At 39.7% G+C, this 18,066-nt stretch overlaps 2 pseudogenes across 1 annotated transcript; one reads left to right on the top strand and one right to left on the bottom strand.

Annotated features, from left to right (window-relative positions):
- Positions 3,246 to 3,542, top strand: MACMULV1R-PS1002 (vomeronasal 1 receptor macMulV1R-ps1002 pseudogene; annotated as a pseudogene).
- LOC701769 (heat shock cognate 71 kDa protein pseudogene) lies at positions 9,173 to 13,171 on the bottom strand (annotated as a pseudogene). The gene has a single exon (XR_013415811.1). The product of XR_013415811.1 is annotated as a heat shock cognate 71 kDa protein pseudogene (transcript).
- Between the last annotated feature and the right edge of the window lie 4,895 nt (positions 13,172 to 18,066).

Raw genomic sequence — 18,066 nt, forward strand, 5'->3', positions numbered from 1 at the left:
CCAGAGGCCTAGGAGGGAAAAATGATTTTATGGACCATGACCAGGGCTCACCCTGCACAGCCTTGAAACACAACTCCCTGCATCCCAGCCATTCCAGCTCTAGCCTTGGCTCAAAAAGGCCCAGGCACAGTTCAGGCCACTGCTTCAGAGGGTGCAAGCTGTAAGTCTGGTGGCTTCCACGTGGTGTTAAGCCTGTTGGTGTACAGAATACAAGAGTTGAGGCCTGGAAGCCTCCGCCCAGATTTCAGAGAATATATGGGAAAGCCTGGGTATTTAGGTAGAAGCCTGCTACAGAGGCAGATCCCACATGGGGAACCTCTACTAGGGCAGTGTGGAGGGGAAATGTGCAGCCCCCACACAGAGTCCCCTCCAGGGCACTGCCTAGTGGAGTTGTAAGAAGGGGGCCACCGTCCTGTAGACCCTGGAATGGTAGATCCACTGGCAGCTTGCTCCCTGCATCTGGAAAAGCTGCAGGCAATCAACACCAGTTCATGAGATCAGCCACTGGGGGCAAACCCTGCAAAGTCACAGGTGGAGCTGCCCAGGGTCTTGGGAGCCCATCCGTTGCACCAGTGTGCTACGGATTTGAGACATAAAGTCAAAAGAGATTATTTTGGAGCTTTAAGATTTATGACTGCCCTGCTGGGTTTCAAACTTGCATGGGGCAAGTAGCCCCTTTCTTTTGGCCAATGTCTCCCTTTTACAAAAGGAGTATTTACCCAATGCCTATATCCCCATTGTATCTTGGGAGTAACTAACTTCTTTTTGATTTTACAAGTTCATAGGTGGAAGAGGCTTGCTTTGTCACAGATGAGAATTTGGACTTTGGACTTTTGAGTTAATGCTGGGATGAGTTTAGACTTTGGGGCACTGTTGGGAAGGCATGATTATGTTTTGCAATGTAAGAATAAATTAACACAGATGGCATTTCTGGATGTGCCCTGGACCAGAGGGGAGTCTGTTGCCCTGAAGGGTGAGTCTAAGTCAGGCAAAATTTACCACAAGCTGAATGGAGAGCCCTTGGGCCTTCAGGGAACATCAGTGGCAGTCTTGCAGTACTGACCATAGGCCAGTGGCAGTGGCCATGGGGTGAGGCTCCTCTGCCTTTGGAAAAGAGAGGAAGAGTGGGAAGGACTACATCTTGTGGCTGGAGTGCTAGCTCAGCTGCAGAACAATTTCACACTAGGTAGTCTTCTAAGGTTTTTGACATTAGTTCCTGCCTCCCAGACAGCACCTCTGGACATGTCCCTGGCCTGGAGGAGCTCACCACGCTGAAGGAACAAACACAGGCTTGGCTGACGTTGCCACATGCTGATTGTGGAGCCCCAGAGCTTTGAGCAGACAAAGGCTGTAGCAAGAAAGGGGTTACAGCAGGCCTTGGGTAAGACCCAGTTGTGGGCTTGTTTTGGGACTGACCGAGCACAGCTTTAGAAGTGGTGGCCATAGGGGGTACTTGTGTCACTTCACTACCAGCTCCAGGTGGCTCAGAACAGAGAGAGACTGTTTAGAAGAAAGTAAGAAAAGAAAACCAGAGTCTTTGCCTTGTAAATCAGAGAATTCTTCCAGATCTCGTGCAAGACCATCAAGGCAGTACTTCCATGAGTCTGCAAGAACCACAGCATTAGTGGGCTTAGGGTGCCCCCTAAAGCAGATACAACTTAGATCATAACACCCAAGTCTTTTTGAATATCTGAAAAGCCTTCCCAAGAAGAATGGGAACAAACAAGCCCAGACTATAAAGATTACAATAAATACCTAATTATTTAATGTCTAGGCACAGACAAACATTTACAAGTATCAAGATCATCCAGGAAAACATGACCTCACCAAATGAATTAAGTAAGGCAACAGAGATCAATCCTGGAGAAACAGAGATATGTGGCCTTTCAGACAGAGAATTCAAAATAGATGTGTTAAAGGAATGCAAAGAAATTCAAGATAATACAGAAAAGGAATTCAGAATTCTATCAGATAAATTTAATAAAGCGGTTGAAATAATTAAAAAGAATCAAGCAGAAATCCTAGAAGTGAAAAATGCACTTGGCATACTAAAACATGCATTTGAGTTTGTTAATAGCAGAATTGATCAAGCAGAAGAAAGAATTAGTGAGCATAAAGACAGGCTGTTTTAAAATATGCAGTCAGAGAAGACTAAAGAAAAAAAGAATAAAAAAGAATGAGGCACGTCTGTAAGATCTAGAAAATAGCCTCAAAAAGGCAAATCTGAGAATTGTTGGCTATAAAGAGGAGGTAGAGAAAGATAGAGGTAGAAAGTTTATACAGAGAAACAACACAGAACTCCCCAAACCTAGAGAAACATATCAGTATCCAACTAAAGAAGGTTACGTATTAGAACATCAAGCAGACTTAACCCAAAGAAGACTACCTCAAGGCATTTAATAATCAAACTCCCAAAAGTCAACAATAAAGAAAGGATCCTAAAAGAAGCAAGAGAAAAGAAACAACACTCAATAGAGCTTCAATATGTCTGGCAGCAGACTTTTTAGTGGAACTCTTATAAGCCAGAAGAGAATGGCATGATTTATTTAATGTGCTGAACAAGAAGGAAAAAAAAAAAAAAAAGACTTTTATCCCAGAGTAGTATATCTGGCAAAGATATCCTTCAAATATCTGAAGAATATTTGGGAGGGAGAAATACGACTTTCCCAGACAAACAAAAGCTAAGAGATTTCATCAACACCAGAACTGTCCTCCAAGAAATGCCAAAGGGATTACTTCAATCAGAAAGAAAAGAATGTGGCCGGGCACAGTGGCTCACACCTGTAATCCTTGCACTTTGGGAGGCCAAGGTGAGTGGATCACCTGAAGTCAGGAGTTCAAGACTAGCCTGGCCAACATGGTGAAACCCCATCTCTACTAAAAATACAAAAAGTAGCTGGATGTGGTGGTGGGCACCTGTAATCCCAGCTACTCTGGAGGCTGAGGCGGGAGAATTGCTTGAACCCAGGAGGTGGAGGAGGTTGCAGTGAGCAGAGATCATACCACAAAGAAGGAAGGAAGGAAGGGAGGGAGGGAGGGAGGGAGGGAGGGAGGAAGGAAGGTAGGTTAAGGGGCAATAAGAAATCATCTGAAGGCACAAAACTTAATAGTAAATACACAAAGAAGCACAGAATATTATAACACTGTTACTGTGGTGTGTAAATTACTATTTTTAAACATTTATTTATTTTTACTAGAAAGTCAAGAACAATGTGTAAATTATTCTTAAGAAGAAAAATTAAATGATGTCCCAGCACCTACATAGCACCAGCCTCTCCCCAACAGTCTCCCCAGCAAAAAGGGCCTCCCAGACCATACTATTGTTGGTGAGTTGTTTTGTCTTCATATATAGGATGGACTTCATATTCTCATTTTCAGGGGTTGTAACATGGATAAACAACCCTCTATTGGTATGGTTCCATATGCTTGTGTTCAATAGCTATGCCACAATTAGTCCTTTAGTCTTAATCTATGCTGATAAGCAAATATTCAAGATTGTTTAGACTCTTTGGAGGAGAATAATTAAGGTTTATCAAAAGTGATGAAAATTTACAACTAGAAATGCATTTGATAGTCCCTCAAATAGTTTTACATGTTGCATAGGGTATTTCTCTGAATACATTCATTCAAGGTTATTACTAACCCTGTGTTGTATCAATTATAACAATCTTTGTAATATGATTAATATGATTAGCAAATGCAATTGAGTAAATTGTGCACATCAATCATATGTCTATAAGGATTTTGTTTCTTTGCTTGCTTTCTTTTTTTTTTTTGAGACGGAGTCTTGCTCTGTCACCCAGGCTGGAGTGCGGTGGCTCCATCTCGGCTCACTGCAAGCTCCACCTCCCGGGTTCCCACCATTCTCCTGCCTCAGCCTCCCGAGTAGCGGGGACTACAGGCACCCGCCACCACACTCGGCTAGTTTTTTGTATTTTTAGTAGAGACAGGGTTTCACTGTATTAGCCAGGATGGTCTCGATGTCCTGACCTCATGATCCACCCGCCTCGGCCTCCCAAAGTTCTAGGATTACAGACATGAGCCACCGCGACTGGCCACACTATTCTCGATTGTATATAAATATCCTGTTTTATTTGTCACACTTTTTTGATCTCCCATATGTATCTCTAATTCCCAACTTTGTTATTTCTTTGTTTTTATTTTTACTTATTTATATATATATATATATATTTTTTTTTTTTTTTGAGACAGGATTTCTCTCTGTGCCCCAGCCTGGGGTGCAGTGGCACAATCATGTCTCACTGCTCCCTCGACCTCCTGGACTCAAATGGTCCTCCCACCTCAGCCTTTGAATAGCTGGGATTACAGGCACACGCCACCACACCTGGCTAATTAAAAACATTTTTTTGTAGAGACAGGGTCTCACTATGTTGCTGAGGCTGGTCTCAAACTCCTCGGGCTCAAGTACTCCTCCTGCCTTGGCCTCTCAAAGTGTTGGATTATAGGTATGAGCCATCCTTCCTGATCTGATTTTATCATTTCTATAAAATTCAAAGTCTTTATTTCAAATATTATATCTTTGTTTTCCCTCTTCTCTACTTTTGAATTTTCAACATGATTTAAATTAGACCTGCTCATTTGATTATTTGTATCTCCTAATCTCTTTCATATATTTTAGATCTCTCTGCTTTCTCAGCTGCATTCTAAATATTTTATTCAGCCAAGTAGCTTAGTTATCATTTTACCTGAAGTCTGTATCAACTGCCATTTAACAATTCAATTTATTTTCATGGCTTTGATGCCAGTTTATTTCTTTTTTATATTTTTATGTTGATACATAATATGTGTACATATTTATGTCATATGTATAATATTTTGTTATATGCATACAATGTATAATGATCAAGTTGGTGTATAGGGTATTCATCAACTCAAATTTTTATTTTTAATTTTACAAAAATTTTTTGGAGATAGGTTTTTGGAGATAGGTTTTTTGGAGATAGGAGATAGAGTGAAACCCTATCTGGAGTTTCACTCCAGATAGTGGAGCCTGCACTCCAGGCTGGAGTGCAGTGGTGTAATCATGGCTCACTGTAGTCTCAACCACCTGGGCTGAAGAAATTTTCCCACCTCAGCCTCCTAAGTAACTGGGACTGCAGGCGCATACCACCACACCTGGCTGATTATTATTTTTTTTTTGTAGAGTTGGGATATCACTCTTGCTCAGGCTAGTCTCAAAATCCTGGCCTCAAATATCCCACTCCCTTGACCTCCCAAAGTGCTGGGATTACAGGAATGAGCTAGAGTGTCCAGCCTGTTTATTATTTCTATGTGTTGGAAACCTTTCAGTTCTCTATTCAAGCTATTTTGAAATATACAATACATTGTAATATATAGTCAGTTACTCTGCTATCAAATAATAAAACATTTCTTTTATCTAACTGTATGTTTGCACCCATTAACAACCTCTCTTCTTCCATCAGCACCCATCTACACATACTTCTCAGTCTCTGGTAGCTATCATTTTTCTCTCTATCTCCATGAGATCAACTTTTTTTGCTCCCACATATAAGTGAAACTATTCAATATTTGTCCTTCTGTGCCTGGCATATATCACTTAACATAATGACATCCATTTATATCCATGTTGCTGCAAATAACAAAATTTCATTTTTTTTAAAGGCATAATAGTAGTGTATTGTGCACATACACTACATTTTCATTCATTGATGGACAATTTGGTTGATCTCATGTCTTTGCTATTGTAAATACTGTTGTGATAAACATGCAAATGTAGGCATCCCTTTGATATATGGATTTCCTTTTCTTTTGATAAATACCCAGTAGTGGGATTGCTAGATGCTATGGTAGTTTTCTTTTTTTTTTTTTTTTTCTTTTTTTTTTTTTTGTAGAAATCTCTATACTCTTTTTCCATAGTGGCTGTACTGACTTACATTGTCACCAACAGTATATAAGTTTTATTTTCTCCACATTCTTGCCAACATCTCTTATGTTTTCCTTTTAATAATAGTCATTTTAACTGGGGTAAGATGATATCTCATTCTGGTTTTGATTTATATTTCCCTTGTGACTGGTAATGTTGAGCATTAAAAAAAAAACCTGTGGCCGGGCGCGGTGGCTCAAGCCTGTAATCCCAGCACTTTGGGAGGCCGAGATGGGCGGATCACGAGGTCAGGAGATCGAGACCATCCTGGCTAACACGGTGAAACCCCATCTCTACTAAAAAATACAAAAAACTAGCCGGGCGAGGTGGCGGGCGCCTGTAGTCCCAGCTACTCGGGAGGCTGAGGCAGGAGAATGGCGTAAACCCGGGAGGCGGAGCTTGCAGTGAGCTGAGAACCGGCCACTGCACTCCAGCCTGAACGGCAGAGCGAGACTCCGTCTCAAAAAAAAAAAAAAAAAAAAAAAAAAAAAAAAAAAAAACCTGTTAGCCATTTGCACTTCTTCTTTTGAAAAATGTCTATTTATGTTCTTTGTGCACTTTTTAATGTGATTGATTTTTACTATTTGAGTATATTTTGGATGTTAGTTCTTTGTCAGATGAATAGTTTTTGAATATTTTCTCCCATTCAACAAGTTGTTTCTTTGCTACATTGTTTTCTCTGCTTTGTAGGTTTTTTATTTAATAATATTTTCCCATTTGTCTGCTTTTGTTTTTGTTTTCATTGTGTGTGTTTTTGATGTCTTAGCCATAAAATATTTGCCTAAACTAATGTTCTGAAGTGTTTTCTGTGTATTTTTATCTAATAGTTTTATAGTTTCAGGTCTTATGTATAAGTTCATAATTCATCTTCAGTTGATTTTTGTTTATGGTGAGAAATAGGGGTCCAGTGTCATACTTTTGCATGTAGATATCCAGTTTTCCCAGCACCATTAATTGAAAATAATGTCCAACACCCAGTGTATGTTCTTGGAGCCTTTGTAGAAAACCAGTTGGCTGTAAATACATGGATTTATTTCTCAGTTCTATAGTCTGTTCCATTGGACTATGTGTCTCTTTTAAACTCAATACCATGCTATTGTTGTTACTTTTGCCTTTTAATATATTTTATTTACTTTTCTTTTTCTCTTTTTCTTTTGCTTTTAATTTTTGTGGGTACATAGTAGGTATACATATTTATGGGGTACATGAGATGGGGTGTGATACAGGCATGCAATGTGAAATAATCACAGCATAGAGAACGGGGCATCCGTCCCCTCAAGCATTTATCCTTTGAATCACAAACAACCCAATTACACCCTTTAAATTATTTTAAAATGTACAATTAAATTATTATTGACTATAGCCACCCTGTTGTGGCATCAAATAGTAGGTCTTATTCATTGCTTCTAATTATTTTTTGTATCCATTAACAATCCTCACCTCCCCCCAACACACATCCCTCAGTGACCCTTCCAGTCTCTGGAAACCATCCTTCGACTCTCTATCTCCATGGATTCAATTGTTGTGATTTTTAGATCGCACAAATAAGTGAGAACATATAACATTTAGCTCTTTGTGCCTGGATTATTTAATTAAACATAATGATGTCCAGTTCCATTCATGTTGTTGCAAAGGACTGGATCTCATTTTTTTTTTTTTTTTTTTTTTTTTTTTTGGTTAATAATACTCCATTGTGTATATGTACCATGTTTTTTAAGATTTATTTTTTATTTCAGTATGCCTTTGGGGAACAGGTGGTGTTTGGTTACATGAATAAATTCTTTGGTGGTGATTCGAAGATTTTGGTATACCCATCACACAATTAGTATACACTGTGCCCAATGTGTAGTCATTTATCCCTCACCCTCCTTCCACCCTTTCCCCCAAGTTCCCGAAGTCCATTGTATCATTCTTATGCCTTTGTGTTCTCATAGCTTAGCTCCCACTTATGAGTGAGAACATACGATGTTTGGTTGTCTGTTCCTTAGTTACTTTACTTGGAATAATAGTCTCCAATTCCATTCAGGTTGCTGCAAATGCCATTATTTCATTCCTTTTTTATGGCTGAGGTAATATTCCATGGTATTTATGTACCACATTTTCTTTATCCATTCGTTGGTTGATGGGACATTTTTTTCTGCAGTTGCAAATTGTGCTGCTATAAACATGCATGTGCAAGTATCTTTTTCATATAATGACTTCTTTTCCCCTGGGTAGATACCCAGTAGGATTGCTGGATCAAATGGTAGATCTACTTTTAGTTCTTTAAGGAATCTCCACGTTGTTTTCCATCCTGGTTGTACTAGTTTACATTCCCATCAGCCACGTAAAAGTGTTCCCATTTCACCACATCCACGCCATATATTATTTTTTGATTTTTTTATTATGGCCATTCTTACAGGAGTGGGGTGATATTGCATTGCAGTTTTGATCTCCATTTCCCTAATAATTAGTGATGTTGAGCATTTTTCCATAGCTTCTTGGCCATTTGTCGATCTGTTTTTGAGAATTCATGTCCTTAGCCCACATTTTGATGGGATTATTTGTTTTGTTCTTGCTGATTTCTTTGTAGATTCTGGATATTAGTCTTTTGTCAGATGTAGAGATTGTGAAAATTTTCTCCCACTCTGTAAGTTGTCTGTTAACTCTGCTGATTCTTTTGCTCTGCCAAAACTTTTTAGTTTAATTAAGTCCCAACTATTTATCTTTGTTTTTGTTGCATTTGCTTTTGGGTTCTTGGTCATGAAGTTTTTGCCTAAGTCAATGTCTAGAAGGGTTTTTCTTTTTTTTATGGTGCCAATTTTAAACAGTTTTTATTTAAGACACTGATTTTCTGGTTAAAATACAGTATTTTAAAGTGCAATGTTATTTCCTTCCCCTGTGCATATGCTCCATATTCAAGTATTGAGAATGCCAGGCCGAGCGCGGTGGCTCAAGCCTGTAATCCCAGCACTTTGGGAGGCCGAGACGGGTGGATCACGAGGTCAGGAGATCGAGACCATCCTGGCTAACACGGTGAAACCCCGTCTCTACTAAGAAATACAAAAAACTAGCCGGGCGAGGTGGCGGGCGCCTGTAGTCCCAGCTACTCTGGAGGCTGAGGCCGGAGAATGGCGTGAACCCGGGAGGCGGAGCTTGCAGTGAGCTGAGATCCGGCCACTGCACTCCAGCCTGGGCTACAGAGCGAGACTCCGTCTCAAAAAAAAAAAAAAAAAAAAGAGAATGCCAAGTAACTTACTATAGTAGCTGGACTTTTAAAAACTGCCACAGAATTTGCTACAAATTTAGGTCCTTCAGTGTTTTAAAATGTGTGGAACAATGCTACATCTATACTTAGCTTAATCAACCTCTTCAATGGTGGGCCCTGAGGAAGCACCATCAGAGGGAGGAGCTCCACCACCAGGGATTCCCCCAGGCATTCCTCCTGGCATGCCTCCTGCACTCCGGTACACTTGGTAATGATGGAGTTACGGACTTTCTCCAGCTCTTTCTGCTGATGTTCAAATTCTTCCTTCTCGGCAGTCTGATTCTTATCGAGCCAGTTGATAATTTTATTACACTTGTCCAGAATCTTCTGTTTGTCTTCATCATTAATCTTGCCTTGAAGTTTCTCATCTTCGACAGTTGCTTTCACGTTGAATACATATGACTCAAGTGAATTCTTAGATGATACTTCATCCCTCTGCTTCTCATCTTCAGCTTTGTACTTCTCAGCTTCCTGGACCATACAGTCAATGTCTTCCTTGCTTGAACGGCCGTTGTCATTAGTGATAGTAATCTTGTTCTCTTTTCCTGTACTCTTGTCCACAGCGGAGACATTGAGGATGCCATTGGCATCAATGTCAAAAGTGACTTCAATCTGAGGAACATCACAGGGTGCAGGAAGTATGCCTGTGAGTTCACACTTGCCAAGCAGGTTATCCCTGGTCGTGGCACGCTCACCTTCATAAACCTGAATAAGCACACCAGGCTGGTTGTCAGAATAGGTAGTGAAGGTCTGTGTCTGCTTGGTAGGAATGGTAGTATTACGCTTGATGAGGACAGTGATGACTCCACCAGCAGTTCCAATACCGAGGGAAAGAAGAGAGACATCTAAGAGCACCAATCTTGGACATTTTCAGACTTGTCTCCAGATAGGATGGCTACCTGGACAGCTGCACCATAAGCAAGAACTTCATCAGGATTGATGCTCTTATTTGGTTCTTTTCCATTGATGAAGTCTTGGAGAAGCTTCTGAATATTGGGGATATGAGTAGAACTACCAAACAGGACAATATCATGAATCTGTGACTTATCCAGTTTGGCATCTTGAAGGGCTTTCTCTGTGGGGTCTAGGGTACTATGGAACAGGTCGGCATTCCGTTCTTCAAATTGGGCATGGGCACTGGACGTATAGAAGTCGATTCCTTCACAGAGAGAATCAATCTCAATACTGGCCTGGGTGCTGGAAGAGAGAGTATGCTTAGCATGTTCACAAGCAGTATGGAGGCATCTTACAGCTCTCTTGTTCTCACTGATGTTCTTCTTATGCTTGCACTTGAACTCAGCAATCAAATGGTTGACATTCAGTTGTCAAAGTTTTCTCCACCCAAGTGGGTGTTTCTGACGGTAGATTTGACCTCAAAGATTCCATCCTCAATAGTGAGGACTGACACATCAAAAGAGTCACCTCTCAGGTCAAAGATCAGCACGTTTCTTTCAGCTCTAACCTTTTTGTCTAAGTCATAAGCAATAGCAGCAGCAGTTGGCTCATTGATAATTCTAAGTACATTGAGACCAGCAATAGTTCCAGCATCTTTGGAACCTGACGCTGAGAGTCATTAAAGTAAGCTGGCACTGTGACCATAGCATTGCTAACAGTATTGCCAAGGTATGCTTCTGCAATGTCCTTCATCGTTATTGGAGCCATAGAGGGCACCTCCTCTGGGTAGAAGCTTTTGGTCTCTGCCTTGTATTCCACTTGGACCTTGGGCCCGCCAGCATCATTCAACATGAGGGGCCAATGCTTCATATCAGACTGGATAACAGCATCATCAAATCTGCATCCAATCAGACATTTGGCATCAAAAACCATGTTGGTGGGGTTCATTGCAACTTGATTCTTTGTGGCACCACGGATCAATCATTCTGTGTCTGTAAAGGCGACATAGCTTGGAGTGGTTCCGTTTCCCTGATCATTGGCAATTATCTCTACTTTTCTGTGCTGGAAAACACCCACACAAAAGTAGGTGGTGCCAATATCAATATCAACTGCAGGTCCCTTCGACATGGCTGCTGGTGTGTAGACCTGGCTCCAACTACAAAGAAAGACACAGAAACCCTGAGAGCTGCAGGTGAGTTCAGTGACAGAAGAGTTTTTTCTGATGTCATCTTGTAGAAGCTTTATGGTGTCAGGTCTTAGATTTAAGTCTTTGATCCATCGTGGATTGACTTTTTTTATAAGGGGAGAGGTGAGGATCCAGTTTCATTCTTCTACATGTGACTTGCCAGTTATCCCAGCACCATTTGTTGAATAGTGTGTCCTTTCCTCACTTTATGTTTTTGTTTGGTTTTTTGAAGATCAGTTGGCTGTAAGTATTTCGTTTTACTTCTTGGTTCTCTATACTCTTCCATTGGTCTATGTGCCTATTTTTATACCAGTACCTTGCTGTTTTGGTGACTATGGCCTTACAGTATAGTTTGAAGTTGGGTAATGTGATGCTTCCAGATTTGTCCTTTTTGCTTCATCTTGCTTTGGCTATGCAGGCCCTTTCTTGGTTCTCAAGTGATCCTCCTGCCTTGGCCTCCCAAAGTTCTTGGATTACAGGCATGAACCACTGCACCCAGCATTTGCCCACTTTTAAATGAGGTTTTGGGGGGGTTTTGTTGTTGTAAATTTGTTTGAGTTCTTTATAGATGCTGAATATTAGACATTTGTCAGATGCATAGTTCACAAATATTCCCTCCCATTCTGTAGATTGTCTCTTCACTCTGTTGATAGTTTATTTTGATAGACAGAAACTCATAAGTTTAATTAGATCCCATTTGTCAATTTTTGCTTTTGTTGTGATTGCTTTTGGCATCTTCATCATAAAAATTTTGCTCATTCTTATGTCCAGAATAGTATTGCCTAGGTTGTCTTCCAGGGATTTTATAGTTTGGGTTTTACATTTAAGTTTTTAATCAATCTTGAGTTAATTTTTTTATATCTTGTAAAAAAAAAAGAGGTCCAGTTTCAGTCTTCTACATGTGGCTACCAGTTATTCAAGCACAATTTATTCAATAGGGAGTTCTTTCCCTGTTGCTTGTTTTTGTCAGCTTTGTTGAAGATCAGATGCTTGTAGGTGTGTGGCCTTATTTCTGGGCTCTCTATTCAGTTCCACTGGTATGTCTGTCTATTTTTGTACCAATATTGTGCTGTTTTGATTAATGTAGCCCTCTACTATAAAGTTGAGTGGTTTGATCCCTCCAGCTTTGTTCTTTTTGCTTAAGATTGCCTTAGCTATTCTAGTTCATTTATGGTTCTATATGAATTTTAAAACAGATTTTGTTCTAGTTCTGTGGAGAATGTCATTGTTAGTTTAATAAGAATAGCATTGAACCTGTAAATTGCTTTTGGCAACATGGCCATTTTAGTGATACTGATTCTTCTTATCCATGAGCAGGGAATTGTTACTGTTGAGGGTTGTTGTCCAGATTCTTGGCATTTTGAACAAATAATTGGACAAAACACACAAACACAACAAGGCAACAAAAGCAGATTTATTTTAAATGAAAGTACACTCCACAGAGTCAGGGGAGGCTCAAGCAAGCAGCTCAAGAGCATTGGTTACAGAATATTTTGGGGTTTAAACGCCCTCTAGAGGTTTCCCATTGGTTCACTCTATGCAAATAAAGTAGTGGGCCATGACCAGTCTGATTGGTTGTGGGAAGGGACCAATCAGAGGCACTTATATTTTCCAACTGCCAGGCAGCAACTGCCACAAAGAAAAAGGAGGAATTGAAAGCGGAATAGCCTGTGATGTCCAGTCAGCATGAATCAGCCTTAGGTTCCCTGCCTCCAGACCCTATTCTCCTGCCTCAGAATGTTTTCCCGTTTGTTTGTGTCATCTCTGATTTCTTTGAACAGAGCCAAACCATATCACGTGGGGTGCATGATTGTTCTTGGTGTCCATTGATTTTTTTTTTCCAATGCATCTGCTGGTGCAATTTTCACATTACCCTGTGATAACAGCTTGGATCTTGTAAGCTAACACCAAGAACAACCATGCACCCCATGTGATATGGTTGGGCTCTGTGTCCCCACCCAAATCTTATCTCCAATTGTAATCCCCACATGTCAAGGGAGGGATTACAATTGGGCAGAGGGATCATTGAATCATGGGGGTGGTTTCCCCCATGCTGCTCCTGTGATAGTGAGTGAGTTCTCACAAGATCTAATGGTTTTATAAGTGTTGGAAGTTCCTCCTTCACTCCTTTCTCTCTCCTGCTGCCATGTAAGACATGCCTGCTTCCCCTTCCACGATGATTGTAAGTTTTCTGAGGCCTTCCCAGCCATGTGGAACTGTGAGTCAATTAAACTTTTTCTCTTATAAATGACCCAGTCTTGGGTAATTCTTTCTAGCAGTGTGAAAATGGACTAATACCACACGTGAGTATTTGGGACCTCACAAGCACACCTGGTGAGGGCTCAAAGCCAGATGGTTTCATTTCCTCTCTCTTGTGCTTCTCTCTGACTGGTAGAAAATTGGTGAATCACAAAAACATATTTAAAATGGCAACTATGTGAGGCTTGCAAATATGGGGAGGTGAACAAAAAAAGTAATATTTAAAAAGTAGAACACAAAAGAGTTTGCACAGTCTTATTTAAGCTGTGCCATACATGTTCATAAACAAGTTTGCAAGGTAATTTGAAAATTATTACAATTTTCAAATACAACGTATTCTTTCAGTTTAAGTTTAAAAGCATGCATTTAGAAACAAATCGATACTAAAAAAAAAAAAAAACAAACTTAGCCATCCAAAATCTTCAAATATCCCGAACAAGTCTTTTTGTAAAGGTGTCTATAAGTCAGATTTTACTATACTTTGAAAACTTGTAATAAATAATGCAGTTGACAAAATAATCTACACCGACATAGAAATAATCAATTTATTATTATTATTATTATTATTATACTTTAAGTTCTGGGGTACATGTGCACAATGTGCAGGTTTGTTACATAGGTATACATGTGCCATGTTGGCTTGCTGCACCCATCAACTTGTCATTTACATTAGGTAATTGTCATAATACTATATATATAAAATCACTCATAGTTATATAATATTGTACATATTATTACATAGGTATGCAGGTCCTCAACTAATGTTATTTTGTTCAGTGTCATTTAGTTATGTGGATGAGAAAAAAAAAATCAATTCCTGGCCAAGGCCACTGTCTGTGTAGAGTTTACAGGTTCTCTCTTTGTCTCTTTGTGCATGTTTTCTCCAGGTATTCCAGTTTTCCCCTACAACCCAAAGATGTGCACATTCGGTTAACTGGCGCATCTACATTGTCCCAGTAAGAGTGAGTGTCGGCCAGGCATGGTGGCTCACACCTATAATCCCAGCACTTTGAGAGGTCCAGGCAGATGGATCACCTGAGGTCAGGAGTTCGAGACCAGCCTGGCCAACATGGTGAAATCCCATCTCTATTAAGAATATAAAAATTAGCTGGGCACAGTGGTGTGCACCTGTAGTCCCAGCTACTGGGAGGCTGAGGCAGGAGAATCGCTTGAACCCAGGAGGTGGAGGTTGTAGTGAGCTGAGATCATGCCATTGTAGTCCAGCTTGGGTGACAGAGTGAGACTCCATCTCAAAAAAAAAAAAAAAAAAAAAAAAAAAACAAAAAACAAAAAAGAATGAGTGTGGGTGAGGGTGTGAGTGTGGCTTACAATGAAATGCAGTCCTGTCCAGGATTGGTTCCTACCTTGCACCCTGAGCTGCTGGGATAGCCTCTGGCTACTTGTGACCCTGAATTAGAATTGGTAAGGTGGGAAATGAATGAATGAATTTATAAAACATATTATAACATCAATATGTGTAAAGTGCTTAATAAGCATGCAAATACACAACAATGAACAATGCAGTAATGGAGTATAGACGTGCTCGACAAGGCTGACTTTTTTTTTTTTTTTTTTTTTTGAGACGGAGTCTCGCTCTGCCGCCCAGGCTGGAGTGCAGTGGCCGGATCTCAGCTCACTGCAGGCTCCGCCTCCCGGGTTCACGCAATTCTCCTGCCTCAGCCTCCCCAGTAGCTGGGACTACAGGCACCCGCCACCTCGCCCGGCTAGTTTTTTGTATTTTTTAGTAGAGACGGGGTTTCACCGTGTCAGCCAGGATGGTCTCGATCTCCTGACCTCGTGATCCGCCCGCCTCGGCCTCCCAAAGTGCTGGGATTACAGGCTTGAGCCACCGCGCCCGGCCAAGGCTGACATTTTTTTTATTTTGAACACTGAGGTGGTAGGAGGTGCTCTTTGCAATGTGTGGTTTCCAAACATGTATTCATTGATTTAACCCATCACCACTATGACCACCATCACTTACTGACTCACTAAGAATTGGGTAAGTAATTATCTTACATGTTCATAGTGGCATGTTCATAGCTCACTGTAACCTCGAACTCCTAGGCTCAAGAGATCCTCCTGCCTGAGCTGCACAAGTAGCTGTATTAACCTTTCTTAAATGTCTCCATAGCTCTCATTTATTTCAATGTTTAATATGAGAAGTGTTTTGGATATTTATTTAGAAACTTGGTGATGTTTTTGTGACCAGAAATATGCTATAGGAACTTAACTCTTTTCAATATCAATTAGCTTTCAGTAAAATTGGTTTAATGATACACATTTTTGCTTAAAGTCCCAGTTTCTGAGAACCTACTGATGATTTAAGTAAGAACTTACTGTACCACGGAACATCTACAATGAGTCAGGCATTGCTACAAGCACTTTTCATCCATTACCTTTCAAGAATTCTCTCTGAGGTAGGTTTTAGTGTCTTCAATTTAGAGGGTTAAATCATAAACAATATATAGAATTAAATAAGAAACTAAACCATCCAAAACTACAATGTTGAATTAAAAAGGAAGTTAACAGTAGCATAGATAGTGGACACCTTTGTAGAAAATTTTAAAACTTAAAAGGCTAAACAAGGCATTATTTAGGGATACCTACATAAGTAGCAAAATTATGATGAAAGTCAAAGGTATTATGATTTTTCAGAATTTAAAATGAACGATGATTCTTTTTGGAGAGGCAAAGAGTTATACTTGGGAAGGGCAATAGAGTGGGAAAGTTGCATTAAGCAGATGTTGGTTTTATTTTTCACATATTTATGAAAAATAAATATATGCAATTGACCCTCTGTGTCTGTGGTTTCCACATCAATGAATTCAGCCAACCTTGGATCAAATATGTAGTTAGGCTTATAATGGCTGTGTCTGTACTGAACATACACAAGCTTCTTTTTGTCATTACAAAAGATACAGTACAAAAATTATTCACATAGCATTCTAAATGTATAGGTAATCTAGAGATAATCTACAGTGTGCAGGAAAATGTTCATAGGTTATATGCAAATACTACATCATTTAATATAGACCCTTTGGCATCCAGAATTTTGATATCTGGGGGGAATTCTAGAAGCAATTCCCTGTGAATACCAAGATGATTGTATGTGTGCATTTGTATGTATAAAATAGTTTGTAATAATTTTTTAATTTTTTTAAATAAAAAACTTTGAGATGTAATTCGTATACATTTATTATTCAAAGTGTAGAATGTAAAGTTTTTAATATGCTCACATACATGTGCAAGCAACACCAGTCATTTTAGAATTTTTTTATCACATTATATGTACCCTTTAACTATCACCCTTCTATTTTTCCCACACACCTTCCCTTGAGCTAAGCAACTGGTAACCCACTTTGTATCTAGATGTCTCTGTGCTGAACATTTCATATAAATAAAATCATATACGTGGATGTTTGTGATGGGATTCTTTTACTTAGCATAATGTCTTCAAGTTTCCTCCAAATCATACCACAAATCCATACTTCATTCCTCTTTATAGCTATCATAATAATTTTTAAAAATTATTTTGAATACTGGTGTAAGAAAAAATAGCTTAATTAAATTAGAAGAAAGTGAGAAAGACAAATATTTCTCTGAAATTCCTAAAGAATCTTCAGCTACTTTCAACATTAATGGAGACGAGTGGTGCTGGTTCTCTTTCCAAAATGTCACTTTTCCCAAAACTAGAAATGCTAAACAGTGGGGGGTATATTTGGTTCCCAAGTGAATGTGAATATGGTACATAGTGGAATTGTTATTTTATTGAGGAAAGGAAAAAAGAAACAACAAAAAAGACATAGTAAGAGTAGGAGGAAATAAAGGAGGAAGGAAGTACAGCTTGTTAAAGTGGATAAACAGACCTCTGAGCAGAGAGAGGTAAAATAAAAGGCATCAGGACAGCTTGGGAACAGACTGAGAGTAAGGTGGCATATTTTTCATTTATTTGTATCTTCTTTAATTTCTTACAGGAATGTTTTGTAGTTTTTAGTCATTTGCCTTCTTGGTTAATTCCTAAATGTTTTATTCTTTTTGATGTTATTAAGGTAATTTTTTTTTTCTTCTTCTTCTTCTTTTCTTGAGACAGGGTCGCACTCTCACCTAGGCTGGACTGCAAATGGTGTAATTATAGTTCACTGCAACCTTGAATGCCTGGGTTCAAGCTATTCTCTCACGTCAACCTCTGAGCAGCTAAGACCACAGGCATATGCCACCTGACCTCGTCATTTTTAAAAATTTTTTGTAGAGATGGGGTCTTGCTATATTGCCTAGGCTGATCTTGAACTCCTGGGCTCACCTCAGCCTCTCCTCAAGCGTAGGGATTATAGGAATAAAGGAATAAGCCAGCATGCCTGGCCTGCTTTTTATTTTTATTTTTGAGATGAAGCCTTGCTTTGTCGCCCAGGCTGGAGTGCAGTGGTGTGATCTCGGCTCACTGCAAGCTCCGCCTCCCGGGTTCACGCCATTCTCCTGCCTCAGCCTCCTGAGTAGCTGGGACTACAGGCACACGCCACCAAGCCCAGCTAATTTTTTTTTTTTTTTTTTCTATTTTTAGTAGAGACGGGGTTTTGC

This window comes from Macaca mulatta, chromosome 1 (genome assembly GCF_049350105.2).
Source record: "Macaca mulatta isolate MMU2019108-1 chromosome 1, T2T-MMU8v2.0, whole genome shotgun sequence".
NCBI classification, from domain to species: domain Eukaryota; kingdom Metazoa; phylum Chordata; class Mammalia; order Primates; family Cercopithecidae; genus Macaca; species Macaca mulatta.